Source organism: Canis aureus, chromosome 32, assembly GCF_053574225.1.
Source record: "Canis aureus isolate CA01 chromosome 32, VMU_Caureus_v.1.0, whole genome shotgun sequence".
Taxonomy (NCBI): domain Eukaryota; kingdom Metazoa; phylum Chordata; class Mammalia; order Carnivora; family Canidae; genus Canis; species Canis aureus.
This window is the reverse complement of record NC_135642.1, coordinates 39,754,920-39,774,895: the sequence shown is the minus strand read 5'-3', so window position 1 is coordinate 39,774,895 and position 19,976 is coordinate 39,754,920. Positions and strand designations below refer to the sequence as shown.

The 19,976-nt window shown below is 43.6% G+C and overlaps 1 protein-coding gene across 2 annotated transcripts in view; it reads right to left on the bottom strand.

Moving 5' to 3' along the window:
* THSD4 (thrombospondin type 1 domain containing 4) overlaps positions 1 to 19,976 on the bottom strand; it is a 573,677-nt gene that overhangs the window by 380,031 nt on the left and 173,670 nt on the right. The window lies entirely within an intron of this gene.

The following is a 19,976-nucleotide window of genomic DNA, read 5'->3' as shown; positions in this document are numbered from 1 at the left end:
ACCCTCCTTCCAGGACCCCTCTTTAAGCCTTCCCCTCTCCTTCAATCAAAGACGGACCAGTACTGCTGTCTGAGCAGTCTGCTAGCCTACCCGGTCCCCCTAGCAAAATTCCCTGCACCCTTAATCCTGTCTTGGTATCTGCTTCCTGCAAGACCCTGACAAACAATTTTGTTATCTCTGTATTACAAACGGGAAGGCTGAAGTTCAAGGTACAAGTACTAGCCCCATGTTGCACGGGGACTTAGAAAACAGAAATGATTCAGGGGATCCCTGGATGGCTCAGTGGTTTGGCGCCTGCCTTCGGCCCAGGGCGTGATCCTGGAGACCCAGGATCGAGTCCCGCATCAGGCTCCCTGCATGGAGCCTGCTTCTCCCTCTGCCTCTCTCTCTCTCTGTCTCTCACAAATAATCATATAAAATCTTAAAAAAAGAAATGATTCAGTATCAGCTCTTCGAGAATCTGAACAGCAGACGTGCGGGCCATCCTTCCACAAGAGCCCCAGAGATGAGCTCTGAGATGTTTTCGGTAAAGCCGTACATCTTTCCCCAGGTCCTCCGACCGCTGAGCGGGGGGCGAAGACCAAAGCCTAGGCTTCCAGCCTCCGGGTCTGGGATTCCTCCTCCCACCCTGCCCCGCTCGGGAGCCAGACCGCAGCAGAGCCACCCCTGCTAGAGCGAGCCTCTGCGCTCAGCCCGCCCCACAGGGCCCGTGGAGCCACAGCAGGTTTTTGCATTTAGTAAGTGTGTTTGGAGACAATCATTTCATAAAAGCTAATCCACTCTGAGCCGGAGCCAGCTGAGACTGATAACTCCAAGTTTCCCCAAATGCAGAGTTCAGATGCAAAGCCACATTTCTTCCCAGTGATCTGGCCGCCTGAGACCTGACTGTCTTCAGATGAAACCAAGTGTTCATGCGTCCGCATCCAAATTTTCTTGGCCTGCCCCAGTCGGGAGATTTCAGAGCTGTTTCCCCAATGCCAGGAGCAGCCTGACGAAGGGCAGCCACCCCTCCATCACCGTCACAGGCCAAACACCTAGGTGGCTGGGGGAGACGCCCAAACACTACCACAGGAAAACCAATCAACGAGGTCTAAATGACTGTAGCAGAGAGATGGAAGGGGAGACAAACAGCCTTGCCGGCCAGAGGCCTCTGGAGGAGTGCAGGGAGTCAAGCTCAGGTCTCTGACTCTGCCCCAGGAGACACGCAGGTGGGAGAGCAAATGAGCACGGCCTTCCTGCCCGCTGGCCGGGGCCCGACCGCAGCGATGCCCACTAGGCAGGCCAGTTAGGGTCTGCGCCAGTCCAACCTCCCACGTATCAACTGATGTCTGTTTTATTTTAAGTTACTCACCGAACTAGCCTCTCTCTCACTCTTGGCAGCCAACAGAGCAATGGCCCAGTGGCCGCTGCAGCAGAGGCAGAGAGAGAAAGTGAGAGAGGGAAAGAGAGAGGTTTCTGAAACGGTATTTGAGGCCCGCGGGAACATACAGCAGGTGCACCCTCTTCAACGGGGTCCCGAGGAGCTGAGAAGGCAAGAAGGAGAGAGCTAACAGGGAGGGCTCTGCCGCGTGCCGGGCACTGGGCTGACTGACATGTGTCACGTCACCCGACCCTCACAGTGACTCCAGATGGCTGATACGTTTCCATTTTCTAGAAGAAGAAACTGAAGTTCAGAGTGGTGAAGCAACTCTCCCAAGGCCTCCCAGCGAATAACTAGTCCAGCCTGGATTTTACCAGGTCAGTCTAACTTGAGAGCTTAGTCTCTCAACCATGACAACGAACAGTTCCTGGTGTTTACCAAATGCCCATCGTATATGCTAAGCTCACCGTCCTACAGTAACCTTAAAAAAAAAGGGGGGGGGATCCCTGGGTGGCGCAGCGGTTTAGCACCTGCCTTTGGCCCAGGGCGCGATCCTGGAGACCCGGGATCGAATCCCACGTCGGGCTCCCGGGATGGAGCCTGCTTCTCCCTCTACCTATGTCTCTGCCTCTCTCTCTCTCTCTCTCTCTCTGTGTGTGACTATCATAAATAAATAAAAATTAAAAAAAAAGAAAAAAGAAAAAAACCTGTGTCATACCCATTTCTGAGATGTAAGAACTAAGATTCAGGAAGATGAGTCTAGTCGAGGTCATACAGTGAGCAAGTGGAGGGCACGGTTGAAACCAAGACTGAGTTAAGTGACTCTGTCTACCCAGAGTCCTCCTTGTGCGTGCATCCAGGGGCAGCTGCAATCACTCCCCGCGTGGCCCAGGAGGGCATAATGCTACCAGCAATGATACTGAGCACTTCAAATGTCCTCAGTACGAAACGCAGCCCTTGGTACAAATCATCTCATGAAATCATTGCCATGGCCCTGTCAGGTGAGCGGCATTACCTTAATGTCACAATCTGAGGCCCAGAAAGGCTCGGATGTGTCATCCGAGCAGAGCTGGGGTTGTACCTCAGGTCCGACATACTGCCTGCCCAACACGGCGTGTTATGGGACGTGACATCAACCCAATCTCCACCTTTCCAGTCCACAAAAATATGCCTTTGGCTGAAAAATGCCTTTTAAGGCAAGTTGTTAAGGAGACAGCAAAGGAAGTTTCTGGGTTTCATTCTGAAGAGGAGTTCCTAAAAGAACATTCTAGAAGCTGTGGGCAGCGTGGGTCATCCAGAGGCCCAGCCACCGTTCTCTCTAACTCGAACTTTCCTTGGGCCAAAGCCTCCCACGGTCGTCGGCCTCAGATTTCCCAGGATGCGGCACTGGCCTTTCAAGTCAGTGAGATTCTAGCCGAGGCCTGAACTCACACTCAGCCTGGCCCTCTCCCCGTCGCCAGGCAGCCAGTTCCTTATTTTTCCTCCCATGATGATGAATACAACCTGTCAGGAAAACCAGGACTATTTTTAGCTCGTAACTGATTTTTATCTAAATTTAACTTTGGGCCACGGCACCAGCAGTTACGTCCAAAGGGCAGCCAACGTTTTCATGGTGACACATCATAACGGAGGCTGGGTATTTGTCGGATGCCCTGGCTGTGTCTTAGGCTAAAATAAGACAAGCCTCTCTTCAGGAAAAGGATCTTGATCTTGCAGGACTAGTGGCATCAGACTGTAGAGCTGGAGGGAACCGTAGATATTGCCTACCCCCTCATTTTGCAGATGGAGAAGCTGAGGCCCAGTGAGCAGAGGTGACCGGAACCCCAAAGCTAGCTCTCTGACCACGACACCACACTGCCTCTAAGGAAACACAGCAAACAAATCAGATGTGACATCTTCAGAGCGCCATCATTTTTGTTTTGTTTTATAAACCATAAAATCAAAAGGTCTGTGTCATGGAGCTCCAGTCTGTTGAACCCTGATCTCCAGTAAGCAGCAGTAACTGTCTGGTTCAGCATATTTAATAAGCCCATGGAAAGTGGACTTTTTCCAAGGTTCAGAGTTTTTAAAAAGTTCCAAATGAAAAAAGCCAGCATGGTATGTTGTTCTCTCTCCCCTGCTAGAATGTTGGCTCCCGGGGAGGAGGGCATTATCACTTCTATTCCCTGTTCTAGCTCCAGAGCTCAGAATAGCACCTGGCACATAATTGACAAAATGATAAATATTTATTAAGTGGCAGACTGACCGAATAAATGAGCAAATGAGTAAATATGAGAAAGATAAGCTTTAGGCTGGAACTGACTATTGGTAGGTAGGGGAGAACAAAGCCACGACTGAAATAAAGCCAGATTAACCTTTTCCTCTCCATCCATCAAGGGATGTGGCCAATGATGTCTTTTAGGAGAATCAGATAAAGAGGTTTTGCACGGGCTGAAGTAAAAGGCAGCCCGAAAGGGCCACCATCGTTCACACAGATGGCCAGATTGTATGATTGAAGACTTAATTAAAAAAGAAAAAGAAATAGGAAGGAGAGAAATACACCATGCAGAGCACAAAAATACACTGCAGAGCCTGCTAGTAAGAGAGGGGTCGCAGAGATCCCCCAGCCTAGTGTAACCCTGGAGCAGAGGCCTCTCCCCTGAGCTGGAGTTCCTCCTGTTTCTAGAGTCAGATCATATCGGGGTTTGGGCAGTGAGGCCGTTAAGAGGGCAGCTTTACTTTTTTGCCCCATTCCTCATTGTAGTGACTACAGGCTGTATTCGCTACAGCATGTTTGTTTAAATTGAGAAATCGCCATTCTCTCACAGATACAGCTGAATTAATTTATTCTGAGGCTCAAATGGTATCAGGTGTCCCAGGCCCCACATTGTAACACATTTATTTTCACAAGCAGTCCCAGGCCCCACATTGTAACACATTTATTTTCACAAGCAGGTCACTAAATATATAAACATAAAAGGTTGCATTTGTGTATATTTTAAGGCACATGATACAGGGAGTGAGGTGAAGAAAAAGCAGCAAGACAAAAAGGATTTATAAAAAAAAAAAGAAATCTAAATATGGCTTTATTTATTGAATGCCCACTATATGTTCAGCACTACACTCCAAAGGATTGCAGGGGGATGTTGGGATTTGGGGTAAGAGAAAGCAGATGAGATTCAAAAAATAAATATAACAGGATTCTTGACTTCATAGAGCTTTAACTTATTAGGGAGACAAAACAAACACACTCACGTATAAAATAAATATACATACTTAGCAGAGTGAAGCATTAGTGAATGGATTTAGAAGTTGTATGATCTTGAAAGTCCCAAGAAAGCAAGCTCTAGGTTGGTCAGGTCAGTCAGGGAGGGCTTCCTGAGGGAGGTGACCAGAATCTGGTGGAGGAAGGCTAAGATCTGGACTGGCAGGAGCTGCTTGAAACAATGGTGGGTGGCTGGACACAGTGAGCCCCTCCCCAAGCAAGGGAATTCATGCATTTCACAGAAGGAATAAAAGCCCACCATAGACCATTAAAGGAGGAAATGGAATGAAAAAGAGTGGTCCATAGGAATATTCAAGTTGTTAATGGAATATCCCTTTCACGAACACAACTAATGTCTACCGGGCCTGCCCACCACCTACTGCTTTCACACACACTATCTCCTTAACCATCACTGCAATCTGAGGGAAGGTCCTATTCCAATTTCATGAGGGGCAATTGAGAATCACAGAGAATACACATCACAGAGCCACTGAGGGACAGGGGCAAAAATGCTACTCTCGGCCTGTCAGCTTCCCACTCCTCTCTTCTCTCTCTGCTTTCCCATTGCTGAAGGAGTTTCATGCTGTCCAAAAAGAATTTGCTGTGCTTTTTCTCTGCCCCTGCATCTCAGCTACAGCCGCAATGCCAGAAAAACACCCCTGATTCATATTAGCAACATATTTTTTCACTTTCCATCACCATCACACCACCATCATCGTCACTTTTACCACCACTACCACTACAACATCATCATCAACTCCATCATCATCTCTACCACCAGCACCACCATCATCCCCACTGCCACCACAGAACCGCCACCACTACCATCATCACCACCATCATCACCATCATCACCACCACCACCATCATCATCTCCACCATCATCACCACCACCATCACCATCGTCACCACCACCATCATGATCATCACCATCATCATCACCACCACCACCATCACCACCACCACTACCACAGCCACCATCACCACCACAACCATCAACATCACTCCCACTATCATCATCACCTACAATTTTTTGAGCGTTTGTTCTGGACCAGATATTAACATTAAACCCTTGACATTCACTGGCTCACTGAATCTTCACAACAACCCTGTATGGTATATAAACATCATTTTTATCTCCTCTTTGTAGATATGGAAACTGAGGCTTGGAAAAGTTAAATCACTTGCCTCAAGTCACATTGGTGGTTGAATCTGTGCTCAAACCATGTCCTTCCTTCTCCCACGCCATCCGCTTCATGCTATACCCAACTGACCAAATTCTACCCCTGGCAGCTCTGCAGAGCATTTGCAAGAAATTATTAAGCAGATGTTCTTGCTCTACCAGGATGTAACATTACTGAGGCGGAAATTGTTAAAGGATTTGCCATAATGTATTTTACATGCATATCATTAGAATTATTCAGGGGTGAGAGAGAAAAGAGTTCCCAGTGAAAATCTTTATTTCCTTCTAGCTTTGATGTCATCATAAACTCACAGTGTCCCTAAGGACAAACTATCCAGAGTTCCTAGACAGTTTTTTTTTTGTTTGTTTAATTAATGTCACACTTATGAGTCAAATGGGCTCTAATTTAGCATTTCCTCTGACTTCCCACTGCAGAAGGTTTTAAAGAAATCCCTGTGCAGTCAGTATGGCTAGCCCATTTTACTAATGTGGAAACTGAGGTTCGCAACAACCACAAATCATGTGATCTTACGCCCTGACCTGAATTCCAAGGAGGACAGGAGCTATGACATAACCCATATTTGAGCCCCTTAGACCATTCTGAGGATTTCTCTGGGCACCCAAGTTCCCTGCCTCCTCTTCATCCTTACATTTGCTTGCTACCTTCCAGTGGGCATGGGCCGTGAAGAGATAAAATTGGCTTTTCAGTCATCTCTCTATTACCAGTGCCAGAATCAGGACTGGCTGGCACCAGGCAGGTACTCATGCACTACTGAACGGAAGGGTAAAGAGAACACTCAGTGGTGAAATTAAAAGGAAACGGTGGGATCCCACAGGAGGTTATGGATACAGGTCTGATTCCTCAGCATGAGAGAAATGATACCTGAACATGGGTGAGGAGTTTGCTGCAACGTTGTACATGACATTGTATATACGCTCATATGATGACACACCACACACCATAAAGCTATATAAAATGTAGCTACAGTGTATGCAGTGTCACAGGGGGCAAATATTTGTTCTTTGGGGGTAAAAAAAAAAAAAACAACCTGAGATGTTACAATTATATGCTCCTTACAAAGAAGGACAATTTATAAACAGACATACATGTGTCTGCAGTATTAAAATTCATGCCGGTATCCAAAGGGCTCCCTAGCATAGCAATAACAAATAAGAAGGTTGAGGGAATCCCTGGGTGGCTCAGTGGTTTAGCGCCTGTCTTCAGCCCAGGGCGTGATCCTGGAGACCCGGGATCAAGTCCCACATCAGGCTCCCTGAATGGAGCCTGCTTCTCCCTCTGCCTGTGTCTCTGCCTCTCTCTCTCTCTCTGTGTCTTTCATGAATGAATGAATGAATGAATGAATGAATGAATGAATGAATGAATAAATAAATAAATAAATAAATAAATAAATAAATAAGAAGGTTGAGAAACCTTCTACAGTAGAATCATCCATTCGGGGATCAAGGATCAACATTAAATAGCAGCAACTGTAATACGTTCAACATGAGTATCAACATGAGAGAAGCAGACTGCTGTATGTAGCACAACACTACTTTGGTAAAAACACTACACACAAAGCCAACACACACACACACACAGGGATGGTGAGATACATATGGTCACTGGAAAAACAGAAAGCATAATTTTCTTTGAGGAGTGGAATTACAAATTACTTCGACCTCCTTCTTATTATTTACCTGTGTTTTTTTTTTTTGAAGTTCCTATGAGAAATATATTCCTTATGAGAAAAAAAGGCTCTGTGCGTGTTTTGAAGAATCAGATTATTGTTCATCTTGTGATAAACCAAGAGGAAGAGCAGAGCCATAGAGGCCCTTGATAATTGCTGCTTCCTCTTTAATCTTTCTTCCCACCACCAAGCCTTTCCCTTGCTGCTGGGGACACTGATACTATTCAACGGTACAGAACCACTATAGCAGGGCACCTGGGTGGCTCAGTGGTTGGGTGTCTGCCTTACACTTGTGTCATGATCCTGGGGTCCTGGGATCGAGCCCTGCATTGGGTATCCTGCTCAGCAGGGAGTCTGCTTCTCCCTCTGTCCCTCCCCCCTGCTGTTCTCTCTCTCTCTCTCTCTCTCTTTCTCTCTATCAAAATAAATAAATAAAATCTTAAAAAAAAAAGGGACTGCTATAGTATCCAACACCCATAGCTTTCAGCACAAGATGACCTTCCTGGGACCCAAACCAGCCTGAAGCCCGGCAGCCGGTTTTGAGGGAATCTGAGAGAACTGAATGGGTTATTCAAACTGTCCCACTTCCCACCTCTCTCCTGTTATGCTCCCCACTCAGTTCCTTGCTGGCTGTCTGAACAATCCCATCTTCCTTCCAAGCAGCCTCATTGGGATTTAGCTGGTTCTTTCTCCTTTTCCAAGCTGCCGTCATTTGTCTACTTCATGGGCTTCCTGCCCCTGCAGGGTTGGAGAGAGCAAACATGGGGTTTCTCTGCTCTCTTCATGACCTTTAATTCTTTGTGGTGCTATACAGCCTCTCCAGTGGCCTGCGTGACCAGTGTCCCTCCTGTTTGCACCTCTGCACAGTCTCCCCGCACGCTGACTCAGGACTTGTCTACGTATCTGACACAGAATGACAAAGGTAACGATTTAAGCCTTCTCCGGCAAGGACATTATGAGTGTCGCACCTTCCACGCTGCCTCTCTGACTGCCTGCTTTGAGGAGAGCCAGCTACCATGTGAGCAAAGTACTCAGTAGCCCTGTGGAGAGGCCCCTGGGCAGAGGAAATCACAAAAGCCAGGACCAAACTGCTGCCCGGTGAGTGAGTCACTTGGGACGTTTATCCCCCAGCCCCAGTCAAGCCTTCAGATGACTGCAGCCCCAGTCAGCTTCCCTTTGGACTGTCACTGTACGAGCGACACCAATGAGAACCACCTGGCCAAGCCACTGATGAATTCCTGACCCACAGAAGTTTTGTCAGAAGCCACTAAGTTTGGGGATAATTTGTTATGCATTAATTAAACTAATACATTTGTGTTTTTAGAATTCTACTACTCAGTACCACCTGAAACAGACAGGGTTGCAAATTTTAAAATAAGACGAAATCACAATGATTCATCAATATGAATAACTTATTCTGGTCTGTTCCTTGGACTAAATTTTCTCACTTTTTCCTGACCCCACCCCCACCTACTTTTTTTCTGGATGGTTCTGATGAGCAAATATTCTCCAGCAGGCACAGAGTTTGTCAGCCCACTTACAATCTCAGCCTCCTGGTCTCTTTACCTCATGGAAACCCTCTCTGCCAGCAAGTGAGTTAATAGGTACAAATCGGCACAATCCCTCCAAGTTCCTAAAAAGTCACCCATGCCTTCTAGGCAGAAGAAGAACTCCACAACACTGTCTAACCTGACTTGAAGTGGATTTTTAAAAACCATTAGTAGGTGCATTTTAATATACTCCAAGCCTGATTTCAACTCAATCTGACCCATATTAAAATCCCAAAAAGAAATCTATGTTATCATTTTACTCGGTTCTAAATTTGCCCTTTCGTTCTAAAGGGCTTTGATTGTTATTCACATTTGCGATTGTTGACTCTGGCTTGTATTTGTTTTAGCTACTTTTCAGGGTTTTAAGAAAGTAACTTTTTTGCCCATATTAAATTGGCTATAACATTTTAAGATACTTTTCTACTTTGCTCACATTAGCCTCCTTGTTGTTTTAACAGGTCTTAAGTTGTTTCAGCTGTTTTTTGGTTAAATATTTTCACTTAAAAATTATCATCCGATGTTAAAGCATTCTAAGAATGCAATTACATTTATTTCAGTGCTTTTATTATTTATTTTTAAAAATTTTATTTACTTATTCATGAGATACTCAGAGAGAGAAAAGCCGAGACACAGGTAGAGGGAGAAGCAGGCTCCATGCAGGGACCCCAATGTGGAACTGGGTTTCGGGACTCCAGCATCACCCTCTGAGTCAAAGGCAGACACTCAACCACTGAGTTAGCCAGGTGTCCCTATTTCAGTGCTTTTTACATTAATCCCTGCTTTTAATATTTTAATACTTCATTTAGTTTTGATCTATTCTTGGAATATGATTACAAATTGCTGTGGAGAGAGGAAAAACTATTGTAAGAGGCTACTTTAAGCTTCTATTTCAGTACAAAGGGCTGATATTGAGGTTTTAATGAGGATTCAGGGAGATTCACAAGATCTTGGTCCCAGCTCTGGGCATCCTAGCCAAATAACTGAGTCAAAGTCATTGCACGGCTTTGTCTGTTTACTCATTTGTGAAATGACATAACCTGTATTTAGGGCCAAATTCAGAAGATGACATGGCAACTGTTATGATAGCAGCTCCAATCTTCACCATTTTTTGCCATCACACAGATCTCTATGTGTTCACGTTTTAAAAAATCTGTTTTCAAAAGAAATGTTATCTTACCATGGTAAGTAGAAAACCTATGTCACTTTTCATCAATAAGAGTAAAATAAATACAAAAGAAAACCAGCAACGTTATTAATTCTAGTCAGGCACTACCAGAGGCTGGCCCAGTTTGAGAATTGTTAAAAGCATAACTAGTACCCAACTGAGGCATTTTCCTTGAGGTTAAAAAAAGATGTAGTATGGGGTTGAAAGAGAATTGGAAACCATGACTCTCTTATTCTATGATTCAGTGTCATGTAACAAGGTTTCTGGTTTCACCTAAAGTCAAGGGTGAGCTACTGCTAGCTGTGAGTAGTCTCATACTTTCTGACAACCTGGTGGAACAAAAAGTTTAATAATATCCCAGGAACAGGTTTCCTGGCTCTTCAGATCTCTTTTATGTGCTGTTTGTCTCTTTACCAATCTAAGATGGAATGTACTCTGTTAAAAGGCCTAAATGTGAATTGATGTATTTTGTTTTTAAGATTTTAATTGAGAGAGAAAGTAAGAGAGAGAGAGAGAAGGAGCAGGGGGAGGAGTAGAGGGAGAAGGAGAAGCAGACTCCCCGCTGAGCACAGAGCTAACATGGGGCTCAATTCCAGGACTCTGGGATCGTGATTTGAGCTGAAGGCAGATGCTCAACTGACTGAGCCTCCCAGATGCCCCTATTTTAAAGATTAGTAATATCAGGGATCTTTGGGAAGGGGAAGAATTGGGGCTGTACAGCAAAGTCCCCTCTTCTGGAAGGTGGTTCCCCGATGGAAAGAGGAAAAGGGAAGAGCTCGAAGAAGGGGATTTACTATAATATAAAGACACTAAAAAATCATTTAAAGATTGTTCCAGTCTGGGATAACAGATGGTCTTTAGTACTTTCCAAATATACAAGTGTTTTATGAACCCAAATCTTATACTAAACGTAAGGCATTATGGAATTATCCTGTTAGACTATGATGTGGCTATTATGAGTGACAGCAGAATGACCCTTACACACATGTGGGAAGGTGATTCATTCAAGGGACAATTTCGAGAAACTGGGAGTTCATCTAGGGGTGACCCAACCAACTTTGAGCTCAGCAAACACGAATCCCTGAGTCAACATTTCCCAAAGCACTTTGTCAAGAACATCAGCACCAAGAGAGAAATCTGAAAAAAACCCTCCAAATTTAAAAATGGCTCTGTGACCTTTTTGGTAATGTCTATTACTAAACTGCCCTCTTAAAAATCTAAAATCCATATTAGTATAGTAAAAGCTCTGGAAAGTCCTGTAATAAAGAATTTTCTCAATCTTGTTCAAAATCACGTTTGTAATTTGTTGGCAAAACAAGCTTTCATTAATAACCTAGCAAAACTCATATTCAGGGCCACCCTAACTGATTTCTAATGGGGCACCACCACCAACCGGGCACTCTGAAACCAGGACAAAGGGAAATACTGAGTGAGAAACAATATTCTATTTTCTTAAATGTTTTAAGGAAGAGTGGTTTTGCTCTGGAATTAAGGTGAAAGTAATTGGAAATTTCAAGAAGGCTTTGGCACCTATCAGCCATTTTGGTAATCAAGCACTTGAGTTAGCCTATCCTATTTAACACCGTAAGAACCCTATGAAGGTAGACACTATGGTTTCCCTTGTGTATAGAGGAAGAAAACAGAGCTCCAAGAGGTTGAGCAATTTGTCAAATATCAGTGCCAAGTGGTGGGTCCAGAAATTGAAACCAGACCATCCCCAGTCCTCCACTATTGGGCTGCCCCCTTTTGCAGGCCCCCCCCCCCCACCATGGAATCTTAAGGAAAAGCAAATTTTCCAAAGGGCACATTTTATTACCTTCTCCCAAATTCCATCATATGTACAAAGAAATAAATGGGTCCACAGAAGACAAACACTCTTTTTCCTTCCATAGCTCCACCTCACTTCTAGTTCTCTGGATCACACATGTGCTTCAGAGGTGAAGAGGATAGAGAGCGAGTCATTTCCAGAGCAGCTAGTTTAGACATTCATATCCAACTCTGAGAACTACCCCTGGACAGTTTATTCAGACCATTCTTACACACAGCAAACACTTAGGTAATCTAATCTGTCCAAACATTCACATCCCACCCAATCTTTTAGAAACCTTGGGTTGTGCCAGCACTTTTGGAGGGGCCTTGGAAGGCAGTTCCCATGGCTCATTGTGGGTTGCATGAAAATATAAATGTCAAATTGGCAATGGTTTATTAGGTCCCACTGATAACTACAGAGTACAATTCTCTGGATATTTTTCCAACATGGGCTCTCGCAGAAGAGGCAGAAAAAAAAAGGTTTTATCTGAGAGTCCTCGGGTTCTGGCCCTATCATTCATTACACTGTCTTCTTAGAACTCCACTGAGAGCCTTAGAACATAAGACTTCCAGTCCGTTCCTGTGGCTCACTGGAGACCCAGGAGATGCCCTAGGCCCAGGGAGCCCCACTTTGCTCATTGGCTGGAACTGAGGGTTCCCTTCTATTCAGTCCTTCAACCACTGAGTGCCAAGCTTAGAAGCAGAGTGGGTCGCCAGCCCTACCCACAATAGGCTTAGATTGGGGGGTGCTGCATTAGAGACAGGTGATATCCAGGCCCCACAGAGTCACAGTTCTGTATTGCTTGCCCTTCTTTCTTCCTCCCTCCCTTCCTTCCTCCCTCCCTCCCTCCCTTCCTTCCTTCCTTCCTTCCTTCCTTCCTTCCTTCCTTCCTTCCTTCCTTCCTTCCTTGATTTTCCTTCCTTTTCATGAAACCCTTACCATAAGCCAGGCACTGTTTCGGTTGCTAGGGAGATGGGAGAGTACAATACATATGGTCCTGCTCTTACTATGAATCATATCTGGGTCTGAATGGAGTACCTATATCCACCTGTTGTTCACCTAATCAATTTCTTCTTCTAGCTCCATTACATTTCCCAGGACCTCTCATCGTTGGGTGTAGCCACATGACTTGACTAAGTTCTGGCCAATGGAATGTGGGTAGAAGCCATGCACACTACCTCCAGACCTGGCGGATAAAACCTCCCACAAGACCCCATATGCTTTCTATCTCCATCATAAACAATCTTATGGCAGAGGGCCCCTGGAGGTCCCCAAGGCACTAAGTGATAGTGAATCCATAAGATGGAAGGAGCTAAAGTCCTTGGATGACTCTTTGGAACTAAGCAGTCTCACCTACCCACCACCTACTCACCCTGGTCTGTGATGTGACTGAGAAATACATCCTGATTGGGGGAAGTCACAGTGATCTGGAGGTTGTGACAGCAGTGAGTGTTCCCTGCCCAATACTCTGTCATGAGATTAAGTTACTAATTATACCTTGTGTCTTCAGCAAGGATCGTAAGGGAGTATCTCTCTCACTCAAGTATTTATATTTTTGCCCAACGGAGAGGTCTCAAACCTGGCTCAAGTCTTCACATAAGTAGTAACCAATAGGTACCGGCTTAGTGTTGTGTCCGCAGAACGTAACAAGGGCTATCCCTAAACAAATGGGTATTGGCAGAGGAAGATGAACCACTCAATACGTGGCCAGGACAACTGACCCAGGAGAGGAAAATTAAAACCAGATTCACAGTTCATATTGCACAAAAATAAATTCCAAGGTGACTGAAAACTTCAATGTAAAAAGCAAAACTTTAAAGCTTTTGGAAGTATTAATAAGACCAGGTATGAGTGGTAGAGTGTCCTGAACAGGACACAAAAGCACAATCAAACAGGAAAAGACTGGAAGAAAACTGATTACGTTCAAATACAAAGTTCAGTATAACAAAAGGCTTCATAAACAAAAAAGATAAGCAATAATCTAGAACAGGGGCCAGCTGAGTGTGTATTGTGACTCTGGTTTTACTGGACCACAGCCATGCTTATTTGTCTACGCGCTGCCCACGGCCGCTCTCACGCTGTAAGGACAGAGTTGGATAGCTGTACCAGCACTGTGTGGGCCACCGCGCCTGAAGAATTTACTATCTGGTCCTGTGCAAAAAGAGCTTGCTGACCCCGGTTTAGAAGAAATTATCTGCAACACACATAACTGACCCAAGATGAGTGTGTGCTCAGTTCACACATGGGTGTAAGGAGGCATTGTCCACAGGGCTAAGAAATGAACACAGGGCCCATGCCCGGCAGTGTGGGAATAGAGAAGCATTGCAAAGTGCTTACACACTAGAATATATACGATAGGAGTGGATGAGGTTCACATATATCAACAGAGACAAATTTCAATGGAAAGTTGCAAAAGGGAACATACAACATGACGTTTCTAAAACAGAACAAAAACCCCACAGATTGAAAAAGTTTTGAACTTTCATTATTAGATTCACAATCTAATGTTTTTGTTAAACTCTACAGAGTATATAGTAAATTATATTATAGTAAAATATAGTAAATTATTTAGGGATGTACACAAGTCACACACCATTAAAACACGCAGAGAAGAATACTCCTTGCCTTCAGTATAGTAGTTTCTGCTGAGGAGATTAAGGAATATGAAGAAATGATGAGACAGGTTGGGTTACTCCTGTATCTTTAAAAATTTGTGTTAAATACAGGAAAATGGTATTATTAAATATTAGTGGTGAGTATGCCACGTTGTATTATTTTCTGCACTTTTCTTTACATTTAAAATTATAATTTGAATAATAATAATAATAATATAGAGTATAAAGAAGGCCCAAATCATTGGATAGACCTTTTAAATGCAGCTACCAAATTATAACGCAAAGAAAAGTGTGTCCCCTAAACACAGGGGCCATGTAGGTTTGCAATAACACCAGCTCTGCCGTTTACCAGGTGTTGCTCCAACCCTCTACGCCCCTTTGTCTCACTTTGAACTTAAAGATAATATCTACCTCAGAGGTTTGTTTCGAGAATTAAATGAGATAATCCATGTAAAGCACTTTGCACAATGCAGACATGTCATAATTGCTTAATGAATGATAGAGATTAAAATTACTATTTTTATTGCTGTAAGTAAAGCCCTCTCTAAGCATAAATTGGTACAACCAATGCAAAAAAAAATGAGGAAGACTGCATTAATCATAATTCACCCTAAAGGCAGAAAGTTTGTTAAAACAGGTAAGTGAGACCTGGCTAAATTTATTTTTTAAGGTAGTCTGTGAAAAGAAATTCATAATGTACAGGAGGACTGTATCCATAGAAGGGGGCCATCTGCCTAGAGTCTCAGGAAGCAAAGGCCTTGGAGCAGGAATGACTTCCACCTGAATCCTGGGAAGAGAATGCCCTGGGCAAATCTGTTGAGTGTCTATTATTTGGACACAGACTTTCTGATCATGAAACAAGACACATCAAACTCCAAAACATTAAGCCCTCTTAGGGTGCCTCTGCTCAAATTTAATGGTCAGGTGACCTTTTAATAAAAATACTGTAATATCAGTAGCTACCCTGGTGCTTGGCACTTACATATTATGTCCCATAATCCTCAGTACCGTTCAATAGCATGACTGACTACTACCCTATTTTATAAATAAGAAAACTGAGGTTCTGCAAATGTAATATGATTATGCAAAGTTGCACACTGTAAGTGGTAGGGCTGGGTCGCCAACTTATGTTTAAGTTATCCTGGTCTAGCAAAACAGCTCACATTCATTACATCATATTAGGATAACTGCTGTTCAGCCAGAATAATAACCGGCTTTCCCTACACATAGTCCTCCGGGGAGAAGAACATAGGGACTAACTATCCTGAGTCTTTAGGTCACCTGGCAGTTGCATTAACTAATCCTAATAATTTAGAGCTCACGTAATCCAAGTCATTAACATCCAATATCTGCTTCCACAGGGGAGAACCAGACTCTGTAATGTTGGATGCAGACAAGTATCCTCTTTTTAGGGGTGCTGTCAGAGTGGCTACTCGGTCTCCCTCTCTCCTATTCTGACATTGCTGTTTTTCCTGACATTGCTATATTGTTCAAGATTAGCACGCTTACCACAAAAGGAGGGCAACTGGTTAGAAAGCTGGTCTTACAAGGGAGTCTGAGGGACCATTACACGGTACCATCACTTAGCCCAGCAAAGCATAGATGCTTCTAGGTTACATCTGCAAACCTAGCAGAAACTGACTCAACAAACCACAGAGATGCTGGCGCAAATTACTTGGCACAAACATCAACAGGCACTTCTTCTTTCTCCTTCGACAGCTATGTTGGATAATTATTGCTAAAGTGTTAAAGAAAGCCTTTCTCAATTCTACTTATTCTTCACCCCGATATCAAAAAAAAAAAAAAAAAAAAAAAAAGATAATTCAGGACGCCTGGGTGGCTCAGCAGTTGAGCATCTGCCTTTGGCTCAGGGCGTGATCCTGGGGGCCTGGGATCAAGACCCGCATTGGGCTCCCTGCTCAGTGGGGAGCCAGCTTCTCCCTCTGCCTGTGTCTCTGCCTCTCTCTCTGTGTCTCTCATGAATAAATAAAATAGTTTAAAAAAATTTTTTTAAAGATAATTCAGCCCAGAAATTTTCAGCCAGCTCTCGAAATATCCCTTCTTAGGCATCTGCTCCGTTACATTTAAAAACTTATCAAAAAGCCATAATACAAATTCTGGGGTTATTAACAAAAAGAATCTTTAAATAGTAATTGTTCAAATAGCAAAGTGAAGATGTGTTGCAAGATACCCTGATGTAACTAAATATCAGCCAATCAATCAGAGTCAATCATGTAAATATTTACTCATGTATTTCAATACGATCCTTTCTTGCAAAACTTACTCAAGGATAACAAGGACTACAATATGATCATCCCAAATATGGTGCCATCTTGAGAGTGCACAATATAATGGATGGGTATCACATGATTCCTGCTCTGAACACTTTTCATAAGGATGCAGTAGCCTAATGTCCCAAAGAACAGAAATGTGGTGCTGGAAAAGCACAAAGACATCCAACTTAGAAATGAAACTTAGATGTGAAATTTCAAAATGAAAGTTGTTTTGACTATATCGCACAATGTTTTGGTATCTCTTACCTATATAGACATTGTATTCTTTTAACTAGAGCTGCGTTTGCAAGTGTCATCAAATAGTTGTGATTAAAGTAGTATTCACAGAATTCAAACAAGGCAAAGGTAACTTTTGTGTTGATTTCATGTTATTCTTTTTCTGTAGACCTCATAGACCATTTTCAAGCAGGGACTGGTCTGGAAGTGGGGATAAAACTCTCTGGGGACAAACCAATAGTTTTCCATACGAGGCAGAAATCATTGGTGGTACAGAACAACAACAACAACAACAAAACAAAGATAGGCATGTATTGGTAAGTCCTGCCAGTACATTTCTAAAATTCTGAGGTCTGACATTGAGCCCGTATGGGAATCTGGTTCCAAGACAGGCCCTTGGCTGGGACTTAACCCACACCACCTGATTCTGCTAATGTAGTAATTTATCTCTGTTGCCATTCCTGCCTCTACCTTGCTCTTCATTCTCACATTTCCAACTTCTGCTCAATAGCTCTTTAATATCTCAACTTTACTTCTAATTAAGTACATCTAAAACTAAGCTCTTTTTTTTTAAAGATTAAAAAAAAATTTTTTTTTAAATTCATGAGAAACACATGCACAGAGAGAAAGGCAGACACACAGGCAGAGGGAGAAGCAGGCTCCATGCAGGAAGCCTGATGTGGGACTTGATCCTGGTACTCCAGGATCAGGCCCTGGGCTGAAGGCAGACCCTCAACTGCTGAGCCATCTGGGCTGCCCTAAAACTAAACTCTCTTATTCCAAACAAACACACTCACAAACAATAAACAAGGCCTCCCTGCTCCCAACCCAAAGAAAGACATTCAATCTCTTTCTCCATAAATTGTGACTGTTTCCAAGCCTTTAAGAAGAGCTATGGTCATATGACTAAAGTGGACCTTTCTAACTCACTCAGAAATATTCTTAGGGTCAGTATTCTCTAAAGACTGGGTATAGTAGGGACACCTGGGTGGCTCAGTGGTTCAGCATCTACCTTTGGCTCAGGGTGTGATCCCGGGGTCCTGGGATCAAGTCCCACGTTGGGCTCCCTGCATGGAGCCTGCTTCTCCCTCTGCCTGTGTCCCTGCCTCTCTGTGTCTCTCATGAATAAAAAAAAAAACAAAAACAAAAAACACTGGGTAGAGTATAGGACTTTCACCAAGTTTGTATTCAAAGCCCCTCAAGATGAAAGAATCCCCAGTGAGAGCCTCTATTGCCTAGTCACCTGTATTAAGACATTTAGAGCTATTTTTTTTTTATTTTAATTCCCATTAGTCAACATACAGCATTATACTAGCTTCAGGTGTACAATATAGTGATTCAACACTTCCATTAGACCTAATTTAAATGAGAGATTTCATTTGCTTTGTTAGTAGAAGCCTGTGCTATGTTTATTTTCTCACTGAGTCCTTATTCTAATAAAGAAATTTCAGCTCAAGACATGAAATGTAGAAAACGATGTAGAAAAATGATATCATGTAGTATGTAGAAAAATGATACTAGTAATGTCATGAAAGTCTCAGAGACCTGGTGTCAATACTAATCTGTGGAGATGGGGTGGAGTGTGTACAGCACAGCCAAGGGCTCAGTTGCTTGGGGGCAAGGGTAAGTATGATAGATCAAAAGTCAAAAATGATATGACTCTCCTAAGAAACTACTGCAAAAGGTGAACTTGTTCCTCCCCTCAAAGCACTATTTTTAAAATTTTTAAATTATTCATATATTGAAACTAATTTTATCATACATCGACTTATTCATTCCAATGAATATTTTTTGAGCCCCGTTATGTGTCAGGCATTGTTCTAGTTGGTGGAGATATGGCAGTGATCAAGGTAGAGGACGTCTCTGCTCTCATGGGGCTTTCATTCCAGCAAATAAATAAACCAACTCTATAAACTTCAGATAGTTGCAAGTGCTCTGAAGAGAATAAAGAGAATCATGTCTTAGAGAGTGGTGGGGTATGATTGCAAAGGCCACTCAAAGGAGGTGATTTTGAAGTAAGACCTGAATGACTTGGAGGGAACCCTAAGAAGATGTGAAGGTCAGATCATTCCAAGGAGCAGCATGTGCAAAGGTCCTGCCAGGAGAATGCAAAAAGAGACCAGTATGGTTGGAATAGAGTGAGAGAGGGAGAAGGGGTATGAAGCCAGAGGCATTGATCATGTGTGGCACAGGAGGTGATATTAAGTGTGCTGGGGCTGCCATACAAAAACCACAGACTTGGGGCTTAAACAACAGAAATGTATTTCTCATGGTTCCAGAACCTAGAAGTCCAAGATCAAGATACTGGCAGGGTTGGTTTCCTCCGAGGCCTCTCTCCTTGGCCTGCAGATGGCACCCTGTAGATGCCATTTCACAGAACTGTCCCTCTGTGCATATTCATCCCTTATACTGCTCTCTTTGTGTCCTACTCTCTTATCAGGATGCCACTCAGACTGGATGGGGGGCCCATCCCTAAAAGCCTCATCTTAATTCCACTTCTTAAAAGACCCTATCTCCAAATACAGTCACATTCTGAGCTACAAGGGTTAAAGCTTCAACATATGAATTTCAGGGGAAACAATTCTGCCCCAAGTAGAGGTCAGAGAAACAAAAAGAATTCCTAATTTTTTCCTAAGCACACAGGAAGCCATGGAGGGTCTGAAGCAGGGCAACATAACAAACAGTAACTGCCTGCTGTGCTGTGTGGACAGTGGACTGGGGGAGGAGTTGTTGGAGGTAGAAGCCAGAAGGCCACTTAGTAGGGTAGTTGCAGCAGCCCTGACAAAGAACTGGTGGTGGTGTGCACCAAGGTGGAGGCATAGAGGTAGAGAGAAGAGGCCAGGTAGAGGAT